We start from the raw sequence: 26,303 nt of genomic DNA on the forward strand, positions 1-26,303 counted from the left end.
TGGGATGAGATATACTGGCAGAAACACCAAGAAACTATCAAAGTAGTGATATTTGGGAACTGATCAGACTGTAGCTGCTACATTTGGAGGTTTTGTGGTCAGTAACGGTACATAATGAAACTTGGGCCCTTGTGAAAATTTTGGTCAACATCTGGCAGAGTGATTCCCACGCTGGGATGAGATATAGTGGCAGAAACACCAAGAAACTACCAAAGTAGTGATATTTGGAAACTGATCAGACTGTAGCTGCTGCATTTGGGGGTTGTGTGGTTAGTAAAGGTACATGATGAATTTTTGGGGGATTATCAACATTTTTGTAACAATATCTTGGAAGAATTCCCACACTGGGATGAGATATAGTGGTAGAAAGACCAAGAAACCACCAAATTAGTGATATTTGGCAACTGATTAGATTGTAGCTGCCGCATAATGAATGTGACCCCAAATAAAATATTTCTGGGTTTTATATGCAGAACAATTTTACGATGAAATTTTATGTTGAAATATTCCTCATTAATCTGTGATTGATAACAAAAGTAGATAAAAAAAAAAAACCTGAGAAAAATATGCTATACCATGGTAAACTAATTTCAAAAAGGCCTTCTATGCATGAAGCACTTCAAGTATGATGTGCAATATCTTCTGGAAGTTCAACCAACCAAATTAACAATGTGTGCAGGATGATATCATGAGAGCGTTCAGGGGTCAATGTTTTTCCTTTTTTGAAAAAAAGTAGATTTGGAGAATTCTGATAACATCAATTGTTGAAGTAAAAAAAAAAAGAAAAAGAATTTGAGACCCCTCAGCCTCCCTGGATTAATCGTACCTCAAACTTGCAATGTCTTTTTTTCATGAAGGATTGAATGGTGTACGTAGAAATTTATGAATTTTATCAGGCAAATAAAAGAAAATATACCTGTGGCTTGAAGCTAACACAGGGGGAAGAAGAGAGACTACAGAAGAGTATTAGGGAGACATGGATCACAGACAAAGGTATCAAGAGGAATAAAAATCTTGATCAATATACACTATATTGATCAATATACAACATCACAAATTCATCCATCTTGGTAGTGTCTATGTATCAGTCGACCGGGAGGGATGCCTCCAGGTTGACTGCTCTATACAACAGTCTTATGGAAGGGATCCCTCCTGGATGACTGTTCTATGTATCAGTTGACCGGGAGGGATGCCTCCCAGAGGACTGATAAATATCAGTTGTCCGGGAGGCATCCCTCCCGGTTGGCTATTGTATGAACCTGTTGTCAGGGAGGGATCCCTCCCGGACAACTGATACATAGAACAGTAATCCGGGAGGGATCCCTTCCGGACGACTGTTGTATGAAGCAGTTGTCCGGGAGGGATCCCTCCCAGTTGGCTGTTGTATGTATCAGTTGTCCGGGAGGGATCCCTCCCGGACGGCTGTTCTATGTATTGGTGGACTGGGAGGGATCCCTCCCAGTCACCTATTGTATGGAGCAGTTGACTGGGAGGGATAGGTTGACTATTCTATTTATCAGTCAACCGAGAGGGATGCCTCCCGGACAAATTTTCCATGTATTAGTTGACTGGGAGGGATCCCACCCAGTCGACTATCCTACGTCTTTGTTGGAAAGGAGGGATCCCTCCAAGTCAAGTACTGTATGAAGCAGTCAGGAGGGATTCCTCTTGGTCAACATGGGTGGATTTTGCTTAGTCCGTTGGCTGGCACTGCAAAGAAAACTGTGTCAAATGTGAGCAGTTGACATGTGGCAACTCTGAGGAAGCTTGTGGTGTTACACCAGCCTTACTCAAGTTTTGACTCAACCCAAGCTTCAATGCACAGTCACTGTGCACCTTGCACAGTGACTGTGCCAAAAAAGGCACTTCTGCATTCATGTGGAGTTAGAATGGCAGCTTGGCATAAGTATCCTGCATGTCAACTGCAAGCAGTTGACCAAGTTATTTTTGCAGTGTGGGGGGATTCCTCCTGCTTGACAAAGGTGCTGACATGTACCTAGGTGCTACTGCCTTGCCAGCTGAGCAACTCAAAAGTAAGTGCACTAAAGTTAAGGTGCAGCTGGTGTGGCTAAGTAGAGTCTTAAAATAGCTTAGTAACTTCCAAATATTCCAGGTTGCACCACCCTGGGATTTGTTTTGTATCAGGCTTGTTTCAAGGGGGACTGAACTCCAGTATACTGCATGTCAACTGACACCAGTTTCTCGAGTTTTTTTTATAGTGCCGTACGTCTCCATTGAGCACGTTTGCATTGGAATCTTGTCCACCAAGAAGTGTACAAGACTGGCTCAAAGTTGACTGGCACACACTTCTTATAATAAGTGTCAAGAGGTTGGCGGTGGATGAGGTCAAGTTTCTTGGTGAGTCTGCCAAGGATGGTCCATTTTTTCTTGTGATTTCAAAAGAGTGTGAACTGTTGTTAGTGGGATCCAGTGGGATAACTGGGCATCAGAATGGAAGTATCCACCAAGGGTGTCAGTGTGTTTGATGATGATGTTAGAGCCAATGAGCACGTTGAAGAAGTTGTGGTTCAGGGTGTGACCGCGGAGGTTTTGCTGGAACTCAGAGCACATCAAGGTGTTGCCGTTTCCGGAGCCTGAAAGGATGCCAAGATAAATTCTGAGGATGGAAATGTAGACAAGCAAGGGGAGGACGGCAGGACAGATGAAGCGTGCAAGGAAGGAGCAAACACAATGAGGCAAGCACTTGCCCAGGGGAGGGAGGGAATTGGCCAAGTCTGTTTACGCGTGGAAAAGAATTTATCTTCACAAACTCAAGCATCAAGAGCAAAACTCTGTTCAGCTTGTACTGCTTGGGCAAGCCATCTTATGTAGTCCAAAGGGACATGGGAGTTGGATGAGCTCAAACATGCCACATGTGATCTTTTTGATTTCTGATGACTAATGTGCCCCACAGAAGAACGGATAACGGACCAGGAAACACGGTCTGCTCAACACCGGTGCTGCTTTTCAGGTCCATTGTCTCAGCTGTTGCCTGCCGGTCTACTCAGACAATCAGTTTCTTGGTATACACACCTGTGATGGTATGTAGAGCAAGCTACACCTTGACAGAACAAAATTTGAACATAATGTAATCATGTGTTCACGCTTGCAATTAACATCCGGCCAAGGGTGAAGAAACAAAATACATGGCAGTTGCAGTATCAATCTGAAGACCTCAAACACATTTTGGCCATTCCGGGGGACTCCATCCGTACAGCTGGATTCAAGGATTGTTGCAGCCGGGTTAGGGCGGGTTTGATTCATTGATAATCAAGTCTTATCTACCTGGCAGCTCTGGAAGAGATGAGTATTTACTATCAAGTGTTTCACATCAGACACTTAAAAATCCCTTCTCCTCCGCACATGTGAAGTGATAATGCATCCTCCAAGACTATCGCACCATGCTGGGATTCATCAAGTTCACCATTTGGCTGTCACTGGTTGGAATGTGGCTAGCAGTATTGCCGGCCCAATTCTGCCTCACAAGAGTCCAACTGTGGTGATGGTGGAGAGGCCAATACATTTGGAGGAGAGAATCAAAAGAAGACTGATGCCAGTGAGCAAGGGCCAGACCTACCATGACAATGGGGAGGGACTCAAGTGGCTGGTGTATGGCAATCAGTTCGAGTCTGCCGCCAAGTGAGCCAAACAGCGGGGAGGGTTTGCCCCAGGTGTCAATGTACATAACACCCAAAATTGGCGGCAGCGCGAGTTCTGGCGGTTTCATAGCAACCACCGAAAACAGGAATTGATCTGGCAAGGCTTGCGTCTGTCAAGGTTACGATGGTGGCGCTGGGTCAGGGCAATTGACAACCAGGGATATGCTAGGCGGAATGCGCGTGCGGATTGGATGGGGTCCAAAAGAGTGTGGAGAGAGACGGAAAGAAACTTACCCTTGCAAATCAAATTTGAGAGCAACAGGGCTTGGAGCTGTTTTTTCTGCACCACCACCTCTTTCTGAGGCCACACATCAGACTTTGCACTGATCTGGCTTCAATGTGGTTGTCTGTCCAGGCGTTGGCCCGTTACCGGTATGGGCGGTTCAAATGTGAGTATTGATTGTCGTGGCGTGCAGTGGTTCTGAAGGATCAGTGGCGGCGGGGCTTTCAATTGATGGGGTTTGTGGCGTAACAAGGAAGTAGCGGGGCAGACGCAGTTGCCTTACAACAAGCACAGCAGTGGAAGGCTTTGAGCAGTGGAGGGAGTGAAGATCAGGGTGCTTATAAAGAGGCCACATGATGGGCAGTTGTTTCCTCAGGCAACTCCTTGGTCTGGTTTCCAGCGGGGTGTCGTCTCACCCCCGTCCGCTGTTGCATGTGTGCAGTTTGGCGGGGCTATACTTGTGGGCCCCCCTTGTGCTTAACGGCTGGGTGTCTTCCTCTCATCACTTTTTAACCCTGCTAGACAGGGATGGGTGGTGGGCCATGGTGCGTCAGCTTGCTGACATTGGGTGGCAGGGTGCAACCTTGTGTTATTGTAATTTTTAGTGGCCCGATTTTTTGTTAATTTTCTTGATTTGTAGGGTACACTCTGATTTTGTCTGGCTGTTTTGGTTGAGGGGAAACGCTTGACTTTTTTTTTTTTTTTTTTGGTCAATTTGTAGGGAGAACCCTTGATTTTTTTTTTCTACAATTCTCAGACTTTAATTAGGGTGTTCAAAGTTGACTTGCATAAAATCATAACACCATAAAATCATAAAATTCTAAGCTGAAAAAAATATGTTGCACCCAAGCACTCAAATTAGAGCAACATTTCTAGAATGGTACATATGAAATCATCACTTGAAAGTTTTATAATTTTATGATTTTATGCATTGAAAATTTTATGATTTCAACTTTGAATAAGGGTGTTCAAAGTTGAAATCATAAAATTTTCAATGCATAAAATCATAAAATCATAAAACTTTCAAGTGATGATTTCATATGTACCATTCTAGAAATGTTCCTCTAATTTGAGTGCTTGGGTGCAACATAATTTTTCAGCTTAGAATTTTATGATTTTATGGTGTTATGATTTTATGCAAGTCAACTTTGAACACCCTAAATATACTTGGATTCTAAGGACTGCATAACTAACAAAATAATAATAAATATTCAAATATTATTGAAGATTCCGCCTTTTCATCATAAATTAAGGGGGTTTACCCACATGAATTAGCCCTTTATTCTACTCCTTGTGGCACTTTAATACAAAAGGAATAGCACAGAGAGCGTACTACAGAGCTCTGTAAATAAAACAATCACATAAAAAATTGATGCATCATTATAAAATACATAAAATTATATTGAATGAGAACTTACTTCTACATGAAAACAGAGCACAGGTGAGAAGGATTAATTGTATTATTCATGTTACTTTTCACACATAGCTTTTACCCGTGACAATTGGTTATAAAATGAAAGGAGGGAAGCTAAGTAAACATAGTATAAATAACTTGCTCACAGCCAAGAAGGCTTACACGCCAAACCTTGGCCAATTCCCTTAACCAAAAGGCACTGTGTAGCGTGCAAAGTGTTCCCAATATTTAAAGGGGCCTTTTGGGGCCACTGTAATAAATCCCTCAGAATATTCACCCTCCCATAACCTGTAAGTTGCTCATGAATATTTTCCTCCTGCTTCCAGAGCAGTGTATCCCTTATAAAATTTCCACCTAGCACGCCAAAACTACTAGAAATTACCCTTATATTTAGCAACTTCCCTTATAAAGCAATTTTAGCGTAACTTCTTTAAAGATAATTGCAGTAAGACTCCAGCCTCTGTCAAGCAGCCAATCAGCTTAAGCTCTTGCCAGTTATTTTTACGCCCAAAACTCCCTTTTATTAGTAATTATACATTATTAATAACAAAGTCTTTTATCTCCAACAGAGATTTGCCATTTCCTGGCTGAATTTTTGCATAATTTCCCCACTCCTAGGGAGTCTGAAACTCTGCAACCTGGTGCAAATTCTTTATCATTGCACCTCTATTTATAGCTTACACCTAACCACGCCCTCTTCACTCCGACAGCGTTTTCCTTTGTTCTGCCTGTCTTTGCCTCAAAAAAATAGACCATTTGCCATCATTCTCTATTTCCAATACACACAACTGTGTGGTTCCCTATTCCACCAAATCCATGTTGGCACCTTTCCTCACCCGGTATTTTCCTTTGCGTCTTCCAACATAACCAAATATCTGGTTTCCTATTCTACCAAAGCAATGTTGTCAGACTCTCCAACTAACTATTGTTTGCTCCCCTCAACCTTTGCTCAAAAATCTTTCTACTACCTCTCCACCCATCAAATTATTTTCCATTCCCAACCCCAGATCACGACCACACACTTCACCTGTTTTGTACCTTATCTCAATAAACATGCCTGAATACTAACTATCCCAAAGACAGTCCTCAATACTCATCAGCACTATACTTTGCAGGCAATTATCCTCATCTTAAACTTGCAATCTCCACCAATTGCATTTCCACAACATCAATCTTTTTCCTACGTCGTCTCACATGACATCTTATTGTGACCTTTTTGGGCTCTGCACTAAACACGCACAACCTCCAATTATTCCAAAGAAAGCCCTCAATACACCTGAACAGTATACTTTGCAGGCAACCATCCTCATCTTAAATGTATGCCTCCACCAATTCTATTTCCATACCATCAATATTTTTCCTACGCCGTCACACATGACATCTTCTCATTACCTTTTCCGGCACTACACTTAACACCATCCTTCAACTTCCTAACAGGCAACTTTGCTACATCTTCCTCTCCAGTGCCAAAGATGGTTCCAACTCATTTCCATATCTCCACCGTTCAAATCCTTTCAAATATGTTGAAACTTATAATTAGCATCCTACGCTCTCCTCAACATTGGACCCAGCTCCACAAGCTCCACCAAAAATCAAACAAACGCATATATCTGCATTCATGTCTAGTGGTATCCCCACCACCCTAATATTTGCCACTGTTCACACTTCTACACTTTGCCTTATTTCTCAAAACTTTACATGCATTACCGTACTGTACTCCCCCGCAAACTCTATTACTAACACAAACCAATGTTCCTATCCTCTTTATAAGATCTGCTTCAAAATAGGCGCTCGCGCACCACACTTCAATACCGGTTACCTCATTTTTGACGGCACTTTGATCCCTAGGACGGTTTCTCCCCAAAATATTTGTATCACTCTTGATATTGAGTACGACCAATGGAACATTTTTTCCAAACCATCATTTCCTCCTACAACTCACTTAAACATCCAAGCTGCTATCCTTATCACCAAAAACACCCCTCATTTCCACTGCATTGCCATCAACCAAGGTCCAGTAAGTTCAAGTATTTCAATTTCAACACTATCTTTTTTCAACCAAACCTAATCACCCACTTGCAGAAATGTCAGATTCATTTCCATTCCGCCGCATTCCACTTCACGCCATGTTCCCAAGACCATTACCTCAACAAAATTACCATTGTAACCGGGCTCATTGTCTTTCACATTGGGTGCACTCTTCAAATATCTGTCAGTGCAGTCCACTAACCCTCTTCATCAATTCATATCGCAATTCACCTTACCTCCACCACTCCACTCCACATTACAGGCCGACAAAATTGAATTACCTCCTTTGCTTCTCCCCGCACCTGACCTTACAACACCTCCCAGAACCAACACCTCATTATCCAATCACCTCTCAAACTCTCAATCACCCACTTCCGTAACCTCTTCTTCCAATTATTGATTGCAACACCTCAGCAGTTTTGAAACAGACTGTAACATGATACACATAATATTTCTCTCCAATTCCACAGACTCCATAACCTCATAATACGCTTTTTCCTCTTATGCAACCAACACAATCTCCTGACCCATCTCCTGGCCACCAACTAATCTCTTTCTGTTGACACATCCCCTGCATTTATCGATGAGAAGTCAAATGTTGTGTCTTCACTGCAATCTCATTTCTGTTCCTTGGCAAATTACCCCTGTTCCAACTGTTGTGACCAACCCCACATCTTTCTGTTCCATATTGATCTACTAGAGGCCAAGGCCGCTGCGCCGCTGCAGGGATCACCATCTGTCCACCATCTTCCAAATTACCGCCACTGTCAGAATGAGCCTGTTGAAATAAATTGTGGACAATGGCTTGATTTGCACACCATGAAAATCTGAAGCAATTTGCCACATTCACCCACAAGATTGCACTTGTTGCAAAAATTGAGTGTCATGAAAAACATTTCTTTAGTGAGATGCAGAATATTTTACAGAAACTACAACCAACACACAGGTTGTGTTATTAATTTTGTCATTGGAAAAGGTTCAAAAACTGCACATGTTTATACATAGCTCTATAATAAAATTGGCCACATTTGATGATTTTTACGCAGTCAAGCATTTAATTGACTAACAGTTCCCCATTCCACCCCAATCAAAGAAAAAATTAGCATGAGAGTTACAGATCAACTGAAATTTTGCCAGAGTTATAATTTACAGGATGGCATTCTTGAAAAGGCAGTGAGGACTTTCAGGCAGCATATTTTCAATAGGCTATTTATCTCCTTGTAAACTTATCAGAGGTCTACCCCTTCAAAAACAAGACACCAAGAACAGCAGCTAATAAGCAAATTATCCAGCTTATTGTGTGATATATTTTTTATCCAAAATGCAAGAGAAGAGCAGAAAATTGACAGAAGTCTAAAAAAGATGAATTTTTTCTTGGTGGATAAGCTGGGCAGAAGGGCGTCAGACAGACTTCAGATTTTTATGATAGTCTGGCTGTTGGCATCCTTGGTACAGGTGATAAGGTAGTGAATGAGGCTGAGCTGCCTTCCAGTCTGATCAAGGTTATGCCTTTCAAAAACCAATAGGTTATGAGCCATGCCCTTGATGTATGATTTGGTCAAAGAAGGTGTGAAGTTGCTTGCAAACCGGGCAAGGGTACAAATTGCTGTAGTGCGGCAGATACTTGCCACCTTTGTAACCTGCCTGCGCGTCACTGTCTCCTTCCTTTTGGGTTGCACCAGTCTCTTACTCAATCTTGTTCAACCGGCCCCAGCACCAAAGACAATGAGGTTAACCTGAAAGAAGCTATGGTTTATTCAGCATAGGCTGGGCACCAGCGATGCCACCATTTCCCTATTTTTTCTCGCAGTCTTCTCCTGGCCGGATTGACTAAAACTTGATGTTAGATTAGCCAACAAGTGATAGACTGATTTTGGTCCCCCAGGTAGTGCGTCTGGCCTGCCCGGAGCTCCCAAACTGTGGTGGTGAGCCTGGGAATGAGATTGCACTGATTGGCAACAGCCCTTGTTCAGAATGGCCAAACAAGACCCAGAGCAATGGTAAGCTTGACCCATATAATGGCTTTGATTTACTGGGTCCCATTGGGGCTTGCTCTCTTGATACTTTTGTCAAGGCAAAGACGGCCAAACTTCACCAACATCATCATTGGGGAACTCCGTCTGGTCCACCAGTTCTGGACCCAATGACTGAAGTGCGGGCCAAAGAAAAATAGTGACTGACATCGTCTTTTGGAGGGGATTTAATTTGGGAATGCTTATCATTGAGGAGTAATACGACACGTTCAGAAGCTTTGGTAGTGCAAGCAGTTTAAAAACTCACAATTGCCAGTCAGCCTGTGTTCACTGAACCCCTGGATAGCTGGAATGGACAGTTGGTAATGCAGCAGCGCGAGGCGTACATCTGCAAAACAGATCTGGGGGGATGCGGGCTATTTGAAGTTAAGTAACATGAACAAGACAAATTGAGAAATGATTGAGAGGATTGCTGGAGACAATCTCCTCAACTTACGCAGATATCAAAGGTTTCTTGCTGCCTGCTTTGATATTGGCCAGTCAACCTGCTTTGAACATGGCCCTAGCCTTCTCAATTGTGCCATTGGCCTCATTTCCTTTGGAATCAAGAGCTTGATGGCTGACCAATGTCCGTTCAAGTTGCCAAAGGTTCAGACACTGTTCAGTTTTTTTTTGCGCCCCTTGAGGCGTCTAAACACCTTCCTCGATGCCTTTACATTTGGGTCTGAGTAGAGAAAATTCTTGACCGGCTTAATCAACTGTTTGAGTGGTTGAGCAAGGGAAAAGCAGCTGAACAAGATCAGTCAGAAGCCTTTGAGCATCAGGTGGAGGGAGAGACTGCGGGCTCAACTCATCAAAAAACTGACTGAAGCGCTTGGTGTTGATAGTTGCACTCATGATGATCATCTTAATCTCTTGAGCTGGTGTTGGTGTCCCCTGGTGGTGGGCAGATTTATTCTGCGGGAAATTGGAGGCCTCTTCAACAAGATGTCTGCCAGGTTCTCTGAATCCCTTTAAGCAATCCTAGGAGCATGTCTGTCCCTAGGGAACGCTCATGAGCTTTGTCAAGGATCACAATATTGAAGTTTGATAGCAGCTTGTCCAAGAGCATCTCTGAGAGTATCTCTTGTAACAATGTCCCATTGGTGGCATATTTCAGCCTTATTTTCTACTGGGCTGTTTGGTGATAGATGGGTAACCTAAATGGTGGGTTTGACAAGCACCACAGTTGCCCGATATGAAATGAATCCTTGCCAGCTCAATCTCATCCTATCGGAGTCAAGCTGGGCAACTTGTTGTCAACGCAAAGATGAGCTTGTGGAAGGGTGCAACTCACATGCAACTCAAACAATGTTGTGGTGGCTTGATGCGCGGGTGATGCAGTTTCAGGACTGGGAGGGTCTCAGTGGGTGTGGCTTGAGTGTTGCGAGGGCATTGGTCTTGGATTGTGACACAATCCAAGAGGTTTTTGAGCCAGTATGTGGGTTGATAGCGGACAAGTTTGGTGTTTTGGCCTAATGCTTGGCCAACAATACATCCGGCCAAGGGTCCAGCCACTTTTTATGAATGCAAAGGTGAGAATCTAGAGGGGTGGAATATATTTATTATGTACACGCATCGCTGTTGTGATGGTGTGATCAGGGGGTGGCGTTTGGCAACAAGGAGTCATGTATCAGTTATCCATCTCTTTGAGCCGGATGGCTGCCCAGAAGCTATTTAAATAGGGAGGGAGAGGGTTGTTTTTGCCCCCCAGGGGATCCGGTTTTGTCCTACCCCCTCCCTGGAGCTGCCCTAATCATTTTATTAGGCCCTCCTTGATTTCCATTTTGACCAATCCCTTTTTGCGTGTTGCTACGGCACGGGCTGGGGGGTCAATCCAAGGTGCCCTTTGGGGTGTTTGGGGATTAAATTCAACACTTTTTCCATTAAATTGTATGCCAAAACTTAGATCTTGTAGTCTACGTTCCTGTGAATTCAATAAACTTGGATAAATTGCCAGTCACTCTACCACGCCCCCAGCTCTTCCGCTTCTAACATCTCAAAACACAACATGACAAATTCTCACCTATCACTCTCCTCAATTGCACCTCAACAAATCAATCCTCAAGCCCCCTCCTCAACCTCATCTACCACACAATTAAAAACATTGGACAAAGCTTTAGCCTTGCCTCAGGTTCCCCCACAAAAAATCATTATACACATTGCCAGGTGGATTTGAACTCACTCAGTTAAACCCCGAATCCTAGGCCATGCGCTTTCCAACTTAGTCCGTACACAAACCAATTCACACACATCAAATTCAATTAAATCACTCTGACTAAATATTTCTTGTCTTCTTTGACCAACAGACCTGTGATCTCGTACTACATATTCCCACTCCTATTCTTGACCGTTTAATTCCTGAATTGCACATTGCCTGCCGTGTGTGGATACAGGGCACAATTCATGACTACGACGCAAACTATGTTTATACCACAGTAAGTTTTCCTATTATCTCCCCACCCTGATGATCACTGAACCTAACAACTTCTCATCAGATCAATAAAATCTCCTTCAAACTATAGACATACAAACAGCTCCAAGATGTTCACTCAAAATATAAAAATGTAAAATATTCTACCTTATTTCTTTTCAAATAACCAAGTTGTATTGTCTAGCCATCTCCATGACTTTTATTTTTGTCTTCCGCCAATCCTACTTCACCTCAATCCTCAAAACCTTATTGTCTACATTTTTCCATGAAACATCACCTTTTCACACCCCAACTCAATTGTATAATATGACACGTAATCTGCAGATTTTATCCTAAGTATGAAAAACACCCTTGATATCAACTTCACGATTGATTTGGCCCTAACTTCAACAGCGTGATTGAACTGGAGTAAGACTCCTGTGAACCAAAGTTACCTACTGGGCATTTATTATCCGCCTGATTTATGTCAAACTTTTCTTTAAGAATGTAGCCACATTATTTTAGAACTTGATTAATGGTGCAGCCTGAACTCCATCAATACTGAGCACGGTCCTGGTCACTAGAGCAGTTTCTTAGTACCACAGCTCTGCTTTCCCAAATTTCCCACCTCTTCTCCAAATTCCACCCAAAACAAAACCTCAACAAAAGATTCTGATTTGCTCATGACTGATGAACAACCCATCTATGAATAAACTATTAGTTTATCTTGAACTCAGCCCAATCATGTAAACTCAACGCGTATAAATCTTACAAGTTTCATTTACTCAGCAACTACAAAGACAAAGCCTTTACATTACAAAGTACTCGGCAGTAAGCACAACCTCTTCTTTTGCAATCCCTATGCTCTAACAACATTACTTGGCCGCCGTGCCGTAAACGTACTCCATTTCCGGCACATAAAACAATTCCCGTTTCCAACATTAACCTAAACCTACTGAATTACAATGGCCCTCTCTCCAGATAATCTCATTCCAGTGACTTTTCTTGACAACCATCACCATATCCGTCCTGGGTACAGGACTCATTTCTACAAAATCCTCTGATATTTTATGCACACTCAGTTCCCAACTCATATTGGTCTAAACCTTATCCACTTACACCCTATAAAGAAGTACTGTTTGTGACTGAAAATAATTCAATCCTGCATCTGAAAAAATCTCTGTCAAATCATTCCACTGACTGTTTTGGGCAACACACACCACATTCACTTTGGGTCTTTGACTACTTCTAAATATCTCATTAACTTGTTCCAGAGATCAACCCTCTATACTAAATCAACTTTGCCATAGCAAAATTGCGTGTTCAATACCACAACTATCCCCAAAATGTTCCTTTTCCATTACCCATTAATCATAAAAAGTACCCATCAATCAGCAAAGCTATCCCTACAATCTTCCTTTTCCCTAGCTTCTTCCATTTTCACCTATCAGCTTGGCGCAAGGCTTAGTCACAACTTATACACCTCTTCATGAATATATATACGCTAAGCGTCAACAAAAAATGGCCCACAACATTCTACCACCTCATCCCATTTCAATCAACAAATTGGGTCCTACATATTCATCATCCTACACCATGGTATTGATTCGCAGTGTTACATTTGTTCCCAAACAACCTCCCTTCACTTTTCCAGATCAATTCAAAATCTTAGGAGCATCTCCATGGTCTTCCACTTCAGCTGCCATAGCACCAATTCTTAATATCCTGTTGGGTATTTTTACACCTGCTCCATGTGGCACCTCACCAACCGCTGCACCTTGGCTTGTTTTTGAGGGCCAAGCTATTGCTTCTTATAAAAAAAATCACATAACTGTCCTTTGTCACAGCTCAAGTTATCATCTTGATATTCCTCACCACTCTAGAACTTTACCTCATCCTCTCATATTTGGTGATCTTCTCATTGTACAACAGGCAGAAACTGTACTTGCTATTGATCCCCAAATACCTCATGTAAGCGTAAAACTTCTTCTCTCCAATTTTCCGCAACATATACCATATCAACTACCTATTGTCTGCAGTCCTGCATTTTCTCCCTTGTCCCAGGCAATGCCCTTGCACCCGAGTCATTCACACAACTCGCAAAGGATCAAACCTACCATATTCACGGCTTTGTTGTTGCTCATAAAAACGGTATTGTTCATGTTGAAGTTTGTTACCAACTCACCTCTCGCATTACAACACGCTGGAATGACCTGTTGCATTTTCATACAGTTAACTCAGATCTTTGACTACGCCGAGTTTGACCCTACAATTGCACCCAAATAGATAAAATCATCACCGTTGTATAGCCACTGTCCTTTGCACTTCCTTTTCCTCTTCACTTCACTCAGCTATCATGGGCCAGTTCACTTCTTGCCTCTTCATTCCACCTCAGGTATCCGTAAAGTTTGATTTCTTGGATCCGTCAACTTTTATTCCCGTTCATACCTACCCATTGCAGAAATATTATGTTCTGAGCCTAGATTTTCCATCATCTCCTTACTACATCACATAGCTCCATAGAACTCTACTATCCCATACATAATCGTCGTACCTTTCCTTTTTCTTCAGCTCAATTGTACAGCACCACGCTCCATGTTTATTCTCCCCATACCTCTGATAAGTGTTACTGTTTTGACAACTGAATACTCATGCACTAAGTCTTCCCTACATCCATGTGAAAAACAAAGCAGTCACAGCCATTGATTCACACTCCACAATTCCGCATTAACAAATTGTATCATCCTGTTATATTTGCAGCATACCCAATATTAACCATGCCATAACTCCATAAACAACTAAAATGTTTTGATTCTTTACAAATAAACTGTACTGCCCGTTTCATCTATATGGTTCATAGCATTATAATCAGACCAGTGAACCCTGTCCAAAACCAGAAATTTTATACATCTTCATTACTTGAGATGAGTTGATCCTCTGCATCTGTCCGGCAATGCCTTGAACGCCATAACCTCGTAATTTTGACCCAATCTAGCCCAATACAATTCTGGAACCCTGACCTAGCCAAGACATCCTCCCCAGTCCTTTTTGTTAGCATATCCCATGTCAGCTGGCTACCATAGCAAGCCCACTGTAACATAAAAATAAAAAGTAGTATTACATATGAAAGAGATATTATTACACTCTTACACATGTAATACCATAAAATAACACATAAAAATAATTACCTATGAAAGAGACACTGTCTCTTACATAACTAAAGCGCCCACAAGTTGGCCAGTGGCCCTGTAGCTCCCCCAGGCGCCCCAGAGAGCTGCCACGGTTATTTAAAGGGCCCTCTGGCCGCCCCAAAAGGCCTTTCCTCACGCTTTTACATACCTACTTGAATTTACCCGCCTTCAACACGTGCTCAATAGCCTGTTTCTAGCCTGGTAAGTCCCTTAGTAGGTGTTTTTAGCCTCATTTTGTCACCAGAAACTGCCCAGTGTCCACCCAGCCTTCAGAATCAACCTCTTCAAGCGCTTTCAACTGCCCAGTTTCTACCCTGAAGAACCCCAAGACTTTAAGGGCTTTTTACTAGTAAGTTCAAACCCTTTCTCTTGAGATTCTCCGCCATTCCTTGCTGGGATTTAAACCACACCTGTTTACAGGCCCCAGTGTTTGCTTTTGAGGGATTAAACACCCCTGATTTTATCAGGCCCCTCTTTCTTTAATTATATTAATTTTATTAATATAATTATGCCATTTTTTCATATATTTTACGCCATAATTACCAATATATCCATTGGAATTATCCCTGATACTTTTGTCTTAGAGTTTCATACTCTTTTATCTTATTCTTGCACCACGTGTAGCTAGAAGGGTTTGTCCTTGGCATCACGTAGGCTGAAATACCATGTATAAAAGTACACTAGGCAAGCTCACCACTTAAAAACAACAGTTGCAAAACCGACTATCTGTTTGCTTCTGTGATCCACAAATGGACAGCACAAAACAATGTGTCTGTTCCTGCCCAATTGCACGCAAACGCAAAGAACAAAACATTGGTGTATTTTCCTATTCTGTGCAAACGGACAGGACGGACCCAACCAGCATCTCTTGTATGTTTGGGTGGACTGTCCGCGTTTGCATGCAAACGCTCAGCACAAAAAAAATGCTATGACCAGTCCCTCCGCCACACCCCATCTGGAGTTCCTCCGCCTCCCCTCATTGGTCTGTCCAAAGCAAATGGACACCAAGGATTGGTTCTCAGAAGTGAGGAACACCCCACAACGTTAGTACCAATTCGATTTCCCATTTAACAACATTAATAAACATTGCCACTCCAAGGATCTGATGATGCCACAATACGGGTCGGCCATTGGAGTGGGCTGCAGATGAAAAAAGCCTATTATCAAGCACACTCCTTTGGCTTGTGGAATATTCATATTTGGAGATGGCATTTGAGACCGGGCTCACATTCAGGCAAGTAGTTTTCATAAAGCCTTCATAGAAAAAATTTCCTGACCTGATCCAAATCACAGCCATCAGTCATTACGCTCTCATTTCTGAGCAGAAGTCACACGTCAAGTAACAAATTTCCCCAAGTCTTATATGTTTACTTGACATCTCTCATAGCTTACACAACTCACTACGGAAGCCGAGGGACAACACCAATTGTGCCATCGTACTGCGCCAAGTCGGTTTTTTTCTGACTGATCCTCCAAAAAACTCACACACTACATCAGATCAAACACTCACACAATAACCAAAAACCCCGTGCCCACTTCGAATAACATCCAAATTCATATTTCGTTGCTCATTGAATTTGCTTTTCTTTGATGGTACTGCTTTTGGCGCTGGCTAGAGGCTATACGCACGTGTTCAGCATGTGTGAAGTCTCGCAGGTTTCTGGAAAGCGGAGATGTGCGAGAGAACTAAGTTGGGGAATATATTGCACGGCTTGAGGCCTCTTTTATAGGCAAGAGGTTGGTAGCGAAGCATAGTGAGGAATAAGAGGAACATGAGAGGAAAGAAAGAGAGATGCTGGTCTTGGCTAAGACCGGTCTAGGAATACAACAAGGATTGCCGAGAGCGGCGGTATAAGAATGAGAGCAGAAGAGCGGGCAGAAGAGAGACCATCAGGTGTTCGTAAATACTATACAAGATAAGGGAAGACCGGCTGGGTCTTCACACGTGCTCCCTTGCTTGCTGTTTGGGTAGTCGGGGGTCATGGATATCAAGTTCAGACGCTTGAATAGTAGTTGCTTTCTGTGACACCTTGTGTGTGACATCCTGTGGTACTCAAGTTGAGAGGCTCACCCTCACACCCCCCCCCCCCCCCCCCCATTTCATGCCTTTTCAACCCCCAGCAAGTTGCACTGTACTCGAGTTCTTCCCCTCCACCTCCGTTTCGCCAGGAAGTGAACAACCGCCCGGTAACCTATTGAGAACGACCACCCGGTAACCTATGGAGAACTACCGCCCGGTAATCTACTGAACACCTTCTGTTGAACACCTCAATTGACCATCATCTATCAAACAATTTTGTAGTAAGCGGAACAATCTAGCTCATTACATAACCCTATGCAGCTTTACAGCTGCACAGTCGTTATTGACATATATTGACCAATTGTTGCTTTTCTCTTTAGCTTGCCCCCTCCACCATCTTTCCAACAGCAAGCGATTGAACGCCCGGTCATCTATCAAACCCGTTTTGCTCTGTAGTTTTTCACCTCCACCTCTGATTGCCTGGTCATCTATTTAACGGCTCAATTGACTTGTAGTAAGTCAATGGATCTAGCTCAACTTATGCCCCTGTGCAGCTGTGGAGTGTCACAGGGGCAAAATACCTATTAAACCTGCTGTCACTCTTCAGCTTGCCCCCCTCCGCCTTCCTTTTAAAATCAAGCAAACAAATGACCGGTCATATATTGGACTATTTGTAGTAAGTAAAACATGTAGCGCATTACATGCACCTTTGAAGCTCTACAGCTGCACAGGCATGATTGACACACACATTTCTTTGAATTGTCCTTTTGCTCTTTAACTGGACCCCTCTGCCTTTGTATCAACAGGAATCAAACAAAGCAGTCATCCATCAAACAAGTTGTAGTAAGTCAAATAATCTGGCCCACTTCAACAGCAAGAAAGATTACTCTTTTCTGATGGCCCATTGCAGCTTCAGATCTGCAAAGGGGTCAGGTGCTTGCTTACTAACTACCTGCCAACTCTTTTTTGACAGGAAACCTTTGCCAAGCCACCCAATCCTTGACCAATTGACTAGGTGAGTCACTTGATTCCCATTCTCTTCTGCCCTTTTGCGGTTTCTGAGCTGCAAACATCCGAGTTAGTTGCATTCTGACGACCAACTGACTTCATGTAGACATTTTTCTTCCTCTGAATCATGCTTTCCCTTTCCACCTGCATCTTTCTGGTTCAGCAATTCAACTTTGCCACGACCGATGGGGTAAATTTAGTCACGGCCAATGCAATCACCTTTTTTAAGCCTGATGGAAAAAGCTACTTTTTGACGTAAGAGCCCTGTTCCCACTCAACATATTTTCTTTCTTTCCATATCTTCAACCCTTTTTCCAATTGGTTTCTCTCATCAATTGCCAAATATGGGATTATAATTTCTATGTTGAAACATTCACATGCGTTGAATGTCCTCATTTGAATTATAATATGATTGATTAAATATTCTTCCAATTTCAATTTTCCTTATTGATCACCAAATAATTATAACTTTTATGTTGAATGTTTACATGCATTGAATGTCCTCATTTAAAGTATAATATGAGTGATTTGATCTTCTTTCAACTGCAATTTTCTTCCAACCTATGTGATTGTTATTTACTCTTTGACTAATCACATGCATTTTTTATCCTGATTTGTTTCATAACTAAGTGGACAAGAAATTGTCAACATGAACAAAAAGGCAAGATATAATTGGGCGAAGAAACTGAAAGAAGACAAGGAGGCATGTAGGCCTATACTGATATCTTTCACCCTGACACAAAGACAATGCGACAAAGTTACATACCTCTTGCATTATATCCTGTCCAAAAAGCATCTGGAACAAGTGCAAAAGAGATTCGAGCAACGCACCCAACAATTTCTGAATTCAACACAGCAGAACAGATGATATTAGATTCTAACCTGTTTTCCTTAATCACTTATGGTCAACTCGCCCCATTCGAAAAAGGTGAACTAATCAACTCGCCAAATTGTTCAACTACCACAAACGATCCCACTACTAGTGATCAAACCAAACCTAAGAGGCATCCAGATTGTTTCATTGCATACATTCACTTCACCCCACTTGAGGATCTTTCAGCTGAAGAAATAAGCAACCTCAACTTCCTTACCACTTTTTTTAACAACGCTTGCAATTATGTTGGTAATGTTCAGGGTTATTGCAAGATCTTCCGGGGACTAATGTGGACTATTGGTTGGAGGAACCCTTACATTCATGGAGAAACGGCTGGACAATATTTCAAGCAAGAGGCTATTGATAAGGATCCCTCTGGCTATGATGATTACGTTGCGCATGGTCCTTATGCTGGCCAAATCATTCACCAATTATTCCATTCAATAGCAAACACTGCCGTCAAAGCTGCAAATAAGCTCCTTGCCTTTTTCAACATGCCAGCTTTCTGCGATGCTGAATTGAAGCACAAACCCTCAAAGGACAACTTTGCAAAAAATTTAGCTTTCACACAAGACAAATTTTCAAATAGACCACACTGTGATGAGGATACATCAAAAACTGCTTTTCTGCTCCTTTCAAATATTAATAAGGGTGATGGATCCATTTGTCTGGACAGCCATCTCGACAAAACGTTCACTGGTCCTTTCTTTGTTTTTCCTGATCATCGAGTAGCCATTGACTTGCGTAAGTTGAATGGTATTTGCAGGGTAGTATTTGATGCAGGAAAGTTTGAACATTGCACACATAACTTCCAGCCTTCTCACGCAACAAAAACTTCATTTGGGTTTTCTCTCCAAATCACCATGAGTTGTACCAATGCATTTAAGCAAATTTTTTCTGGATTTTACTTAGATAAGCTGACTGAAAGAGGCTTACCATACTTTCTTAATAGCAATGCTCGCATCAAAACCAACACCAGAAAGAAACAATCATAAATCATTTTGTAATACTATTATCTTAACATTTTTTTTGCTTTTAAACTTTTAAGCCTGTAGTACATGAATTATGACTCTGACGGTAAATACGGATAGTGATGATATCTGATATCTGCTTAACTGGGCCTAGCACAGATTTGGGATTTTTTGGTGATGGTGCAATCTCAGAGACAGTCAATCTGCTTTTGAATCGGATTTGGTTGGTTCTACTATTAAGCTGGTTTGCTTCCTTTCACTTGGTGTTTAACCATAATGTTTTAGCTATTTCTCTGCTCACATAAGAAGTAGACAATTATTCACGTAGCCTACAATATTTGAGGAACAACTCACAGGAAAGCTCAGTAGAAGTCTCAAAAATAGAAAGGTAACACTGCAACTATGGCAGATATGTGAAATTACAGTATGTTCACTGAAGTATGCATGGGATCAAATTGGGACTACTGCTTGGCAAATTGTTCTTGAAGTGGTGAGGTTAGAATTTTCACATTTCTTGTGACATATGTAGAATAATCTGTTCGGTGTATGTCAATGAGCAACAAAATATGAATTTGGATGTTGTTCAAAGTGGGAACGGGGTTCCTGGTTATTGTGTGAGTGTTTGATCTGATGTAGTGTGTGAGTTTTTTTGGAGAATCAGTCAGAAAAAAAACGACTTGGCGCAATGGCACGATGGCACAATTGGTGTTGTCCCTTGGCTTCCGTAACTCACGCATCTGTACCTATGCACGTATCTGTTTGATTACCATGGTGAAATTGTCTTCTTGGCAACATTCTTGTCCAAATGCCTCACAAAATCAAATCTTACACACTTTACTCCCAATGTCATTTCAGTACCTCAGTTGGGCCAAACTGACTCCACCTGCTCCTTGTCAGGACAAAAAAATGTGTCTTTAATTGAAGCTCAAATTTTCTTACAAGTCAAGCCTCCACAAAAAGTACACTAATCTTTTGCATCATCTTAGAGACCTTGTAACAACAACTTTAAATAATCTGACTTGGTCCTGAATTGTCCTCAGCTGATTTTCAATTCTTGCATCATAACTCAACACAAATGTACCAATCCCCCGCAGAACCTAAATACAAGAATACAGTAACAAAATTCAACTATAACTGAATCATTAATTTCAGCATGCTCATCTTTGTTATTACTATCTCCGTGAAGAGCATAAAACTCAGCAAGGCTCAGCCTAAAACTATATCCTTTCATAGGGACAATCCTGTGCCATGTTCAAACAAACAATTGAATTGTCATTGCTGTGCATTAATAATACTTTTCCTTATCCAAAACAGCTACCCCTGGCTTCAGATACTTCTGAAATACACCTAATATGAGCCTGAGTCTCTATAGTGACTACAGGACACAAGAAAGAAGGGGGGAAACAGTTGGATTTCTTTGGATAAAGAAAATACAACTATAAGAGAAAAGAGAGAGAAACAGAGCAGGATCAGGATAAAGAGAAGTACTAGGTTAATCTAGTGGGAATGCACGTCCACTGGCAATGCTACTCTTCAGAAGAGTGCTGCTAATCTGTGCTAGAAAAAAGCTACAGCTTCCTCTCAGGAGGGTATCTGGATTAGATAAGTTTAATCCAGCCACAATTTTTTAGCTTCCTTCTGGATAGTCTAGGTTCTTAAAGGGAAACCTGAGGGACAGCCCTGTAACCTAGATTTGAGGCAAAGGCCAACTGATAAGAAGGGACAGCCCTGTGATCAAGATTGAGGCAAAGGCCAGTAGATTTGGAGGGACAGCCCTGTGATCAAGAAGAAGATAAAAAACCAACAGAAAAGAGCAGATCAAGCAAGACACAGAGTTGTACCTCTGAGATAAACAAGGTTCAGAGAAAGAGGTTACTTACTGTCAATATCCTAGGCGCCTGTGACGGTAGGTATACTGGGAGTGTTGTAAACTCTTTGGTGGTGATCCTGAGGTTATCTGGGTGGTGGTTCTGGTGTGCTGAAGTCTGTAGATCCGCCTCAGGCAAGGGGGATCCTGACTACCAAAATTTTCACAGTTTGCTTATGTAATTTACATATGTACATGTGGTTTGGTGCGCCTGGTAGCGCTGACACGTCACAACTGTGCATGCGCGCCACAACTCAATAACTCAGGGAAAGAGCATAGTTACAAGGAATTGGTAAGTTGTAACTAGGGTTGAAATTGCATGAGGAAACAGAATATGAAGTTTAATTAAGGTTATTTCTTAAGATGAAAAAGATATGAAGTAATTCATATGTAAAATGTAGAAAAAGGCAGCTTTTAGGTCAGCTGAGTTGACTCTAAGGCTGACACCTAAACAAACAATTACCATTCATCTAACCTTGCCCTAACCATAAGCAATCACCCTAACCATCAATTCTGACCCGCCTCTTAAGCATCCTTGCCACGTAAATCTCACGCTTGACTATTCCATATTTGTATGTCAATTGATCTATATATTTAATGATACAACTGAGTGTGTCAGTGATACATAACATCACCTCTACTTGGTCAAGAAATAGTCAACAAAACATACACAGTGGACCTAAACCAGTACTAGAAATGACCATCCAAAAACATAATTGACCATTGTTTGGCTATACATGACAACTGATCTTTCCTGGTTAATTGTCAGCTCCGGTCTCTTATGTGACACGGAGTTGATGATTCTTATGTACACGCTGTAGCGGCTTGAATAGCGGCCAGCGGTAGTACAATTTACCGCAATAGGAAAATCATTGTGCCCAAAGTAAGTCTCTGGCCTTGACACTGGATTTATATACATAATAAAAACGGTTCTTTCAGGAGGTTCTGGCTACAGTTTTGGAATTGCAAAAAATAGCTGGACCATCTCCTTAGCTTAATGAGTTTTGGGGCAGGACACTACATTTTGTTCACTGCGCTCTTGTTAACTTTAAAGTCACAGGAGCTGCTCAAGGTCTACGGGTGTAAAGATACTGGTCATCATTGTAGAAATGATGCTGTGTGTAGATCGAGTGTTCTGACTTCGAAGTACGCCTATAACAACATTCACTCTAGCTGAGTTTATTGTCAACTACAAAGAAAACTCCTTGGGCGGCAATAGGCTATGAATATGAGAACTCTCTCGGCCATGTCCACATCCATGCGATACAGTGCAAAGTGATGTGTGCAACACTTTGAGAAGAGGGGAGAATATTGCTCGTAACAATGTTGTCTTTATTATTGTGGTGAGTGGGATTGATTGAACAATATTGTTTCCTTCCCGGCAATTGCAAAATCACCAGTACACTGAGGCGAGCTAATATCTAACGGGACAAAACAGACAACCAGCCATAATTGTGGGACTTTATATTGCGGGTGCCAATCAGAAAAGGTAGTAAAAGGTGTTGTTTCAGCAGGTCCTGACAAAGAAATTATTGCACTGCTGGAAGTCAGTGTGTGGGTCATTATAACTGAAATGATATTTAGGCCTGAACATACATTAATATAAAAGCTTGTAGGGACACAACCTTGCGCCATAATCAAGTGTCCTTGCATATCAGCATCCTTCCCATCCAAAGCCATTTTCTCGTCCTCAGACCAGCCAGGAAGTGTGAAAAACATAGTCCCTGTATCTTTCTGATAGAGAAGCAGTGCAGTGAGTATGCGGAATAAAAAATCCAACAATTTACGAAGTCATACATTACGCTGTCCACTTTCTACCCCAAAGACTGATCCTTTGTGTCCATATGCTTTGACAATTCCGGATACAATGAGGCCATGGTCTTGAAATGATTGGAATGCGACTGGAGGCTCTTCACTGATATTTACAAGTGCCGCTCTGATCAGTAATTTGTGTCCTAGTCCTATGAATGTCATGTCCCCATAAAATGAGAGGAATTGCTTTGCCCCAGCGGGAATATTTATGGGTTGTTTTGGCTTGAACATTATTGAGTAGGCAGGGGCGTAGGGTTGATAGTCACCGGTTGACGTGGCTGATAGCTTTTGTGCAGGAACCCGGAGCGTGAAGTTCCTGTGGTTGGAAAGGTGCTATGAACTGGTCAATACCCTGTACTCTCATCTTGTAGGGTTCCGGGAGCGGGATGAAAACACATGAGGACAACACTTTGTTCATGTTGGTCTAATATAGAAATACCTCCTGGGGTTGCTGTGCCTCCAAAGCACACTTCCGGGGCGATGAAAATGTTACCTGTACAGTTATCACAGGATTGGAGATCAGGATTTCCCCCTTGCATTGTGGCGTGTTGAGTGACAAGAAAAAGAAAATGCAAGGGGTAAAAATTAGAAACGGTCTATGTCCATTGATGTAGCTATAATGCTAAGTAAATATTCAAAAACCCGTACAGGTACAATCCAATTAAGAAGAGGGCATTGAGTATGATTGTTAAATAGTGTAAGGGGTTATTCATTGACTATGTGCATGTGTAATTGTCAGCACGAATTGGGCCTAATTTGACGCAAATGCATCTACCACAGGGGGGATAATTCTGCGGCTGGCCTCATGTTTTGCTGAGAGACCTCGGCAGTTGAATGATCATACACTACAAACATGGATGAATTTGGGAAGGCATATATTGATCAATATGGCATATATTGATCAAATTATATTGATCTTTTTTTTTTTTTTGAAATTTCTCTTTAATTTGTTTCCTTCCTGCAACATCATAACCCTTCTATCATCTCTCTCTTGATTTCCTCCTTTCTTAGTTTTCAACCATAGTAAAAGCTTCATTTTGTTGCCAGATCAAATAGGTCATTTTTACATACTAATATGAATTATTCCTGAGAAAAAATAGTCTGTTAAGTCAAGCAGGGAGGGGAAGGGGGGAGGAGGAATGGGGAGGCATGAATTATTGTCACTTGAGCCTTGCAGAAGTGTTGAAATCTACTTTCCAAAAAAAAAAAAAAAAACAATCAGTCTCAATATATCATGCTACATCAATTTTGTTCAAATGTAATGGCTTGTATATATGACTCATTGTATCCAATATCTTAAATTTCTACTAGGCCTGAGATTGATTTAATGTTTGTACCAGATTTGAGTAAGGTGTCTTACATCATGGAAGAACTCCCACGCTGCACTGAGATATAGTGGGAGAAACACCAGGAAACTACCAAATCAGTGATATTTGGCAACTGATCACATTGTGGTTGTTACATTTGCAGGTTTTGAGGTCATTCAAGGTACACCATGATCCGTTGAGGGCATTTGATCATTGTTGTACCAATATTATGGACAAACTCCCACGCTGTGCTGAGATATCTTGGCAGAAACACCAAGAAACTACCAAATTAGTGATATTTGGCAACCGATCACATTGTAGCTGCTACATTTGGGGGTTTTGTGGTCATTCAAGGTACACAATGAATCTTTGAGGGCATGTGAACATTTTGGTACCAATATCATGGAAGAACTCACACGCTGCGCTGAGATATAGTGGCAGAAACACCAAGAAACCACCAAATTAGTCATATTTGGCAACTGATGACATTGTGGCTGCTACATTTGGAGGTTTTGAGGTCATTCAAGGTACACCATGATCTCTTGAGGTCATTTGATCATTTTTGTACCAATATCATGGAAGAACTCCCATGCTGGACTGAGATATAGCGGCAGAAACACCAAGAAACTACCAAATTATTGATATTTGGCAACTGATCACATTGTGGCTGCTACATTTGGGGGTTTTGTGGTCATTCAAGGTACTCAATGACTCTTTGAGGGCATGCAAATATTTTGGTACAAATATCATGGAAGAACTCCCACGCTGCGCTGAGATATAGTGGGAGAAACACCAGGAAACTACCAAATTAGTGATATTTCGCAACTGATCACATTGTAGCTGCTACGTTTGGACGTTTTGAGGTCATTCAAGGTACACCATGATTCCTTGAGGCCATTTGATCATTTTTGTACCAATATCATGGAAGAACTCCCATGCTGCATTGAGATATAGCGGCAGAAACACCAAGAAACTACCAAATTATTGATATTTGGCAACTGATCACATTGTGGCTGCTTCATTTGGGGGTTTTGTGGTCATTCAAGGTACACCATGAATCTTTGAGGGCATGTGAACGCTTCATTACCAATATCATGGAAGAAATCCCACGCTGCACTGAGATATAGTGGGAGAAACACCAACAAACTACCAAATTAGTGATATTTGGCAACTGATGACATTGTGGCTGCTACATTTGGGATTTTTGTAGTCATTCAAGGTACACAATGAATCTTTGACCGCATTTGATCATTTTGGTACCAATATCATGGAAGAAATCCCACTCTGCGCTGAGATATGGTGGCAGAAACACCAAGAAACTACCAAATTAGTCATATTTGGCAACTGATCACATTGTGGCTGCTACGTTTGGAGGTTTTGAGGTCATTCAAGGTACACAATGAATCTCTGAGGGCATGTGAACATTTTGGTACCAATATCATGGAAGAAATCCCACTCTGCGCTGAGATATGGTGGCAGAAACACCAAGAAACTACCAAATTAG

The sequence above is a fragment of the Puccinia triticina genome, chromosome 5A, assembly GCF_026914185.1.
Source record: "Puccinia triticina chromosome 5A, complete sequence".
NCBI lineage: Eukaryota > Fungi > Basidiomycota > Pucciniomycetes > Pucciniales > Pucciniaceae > Puccinia > Puccinia triticina.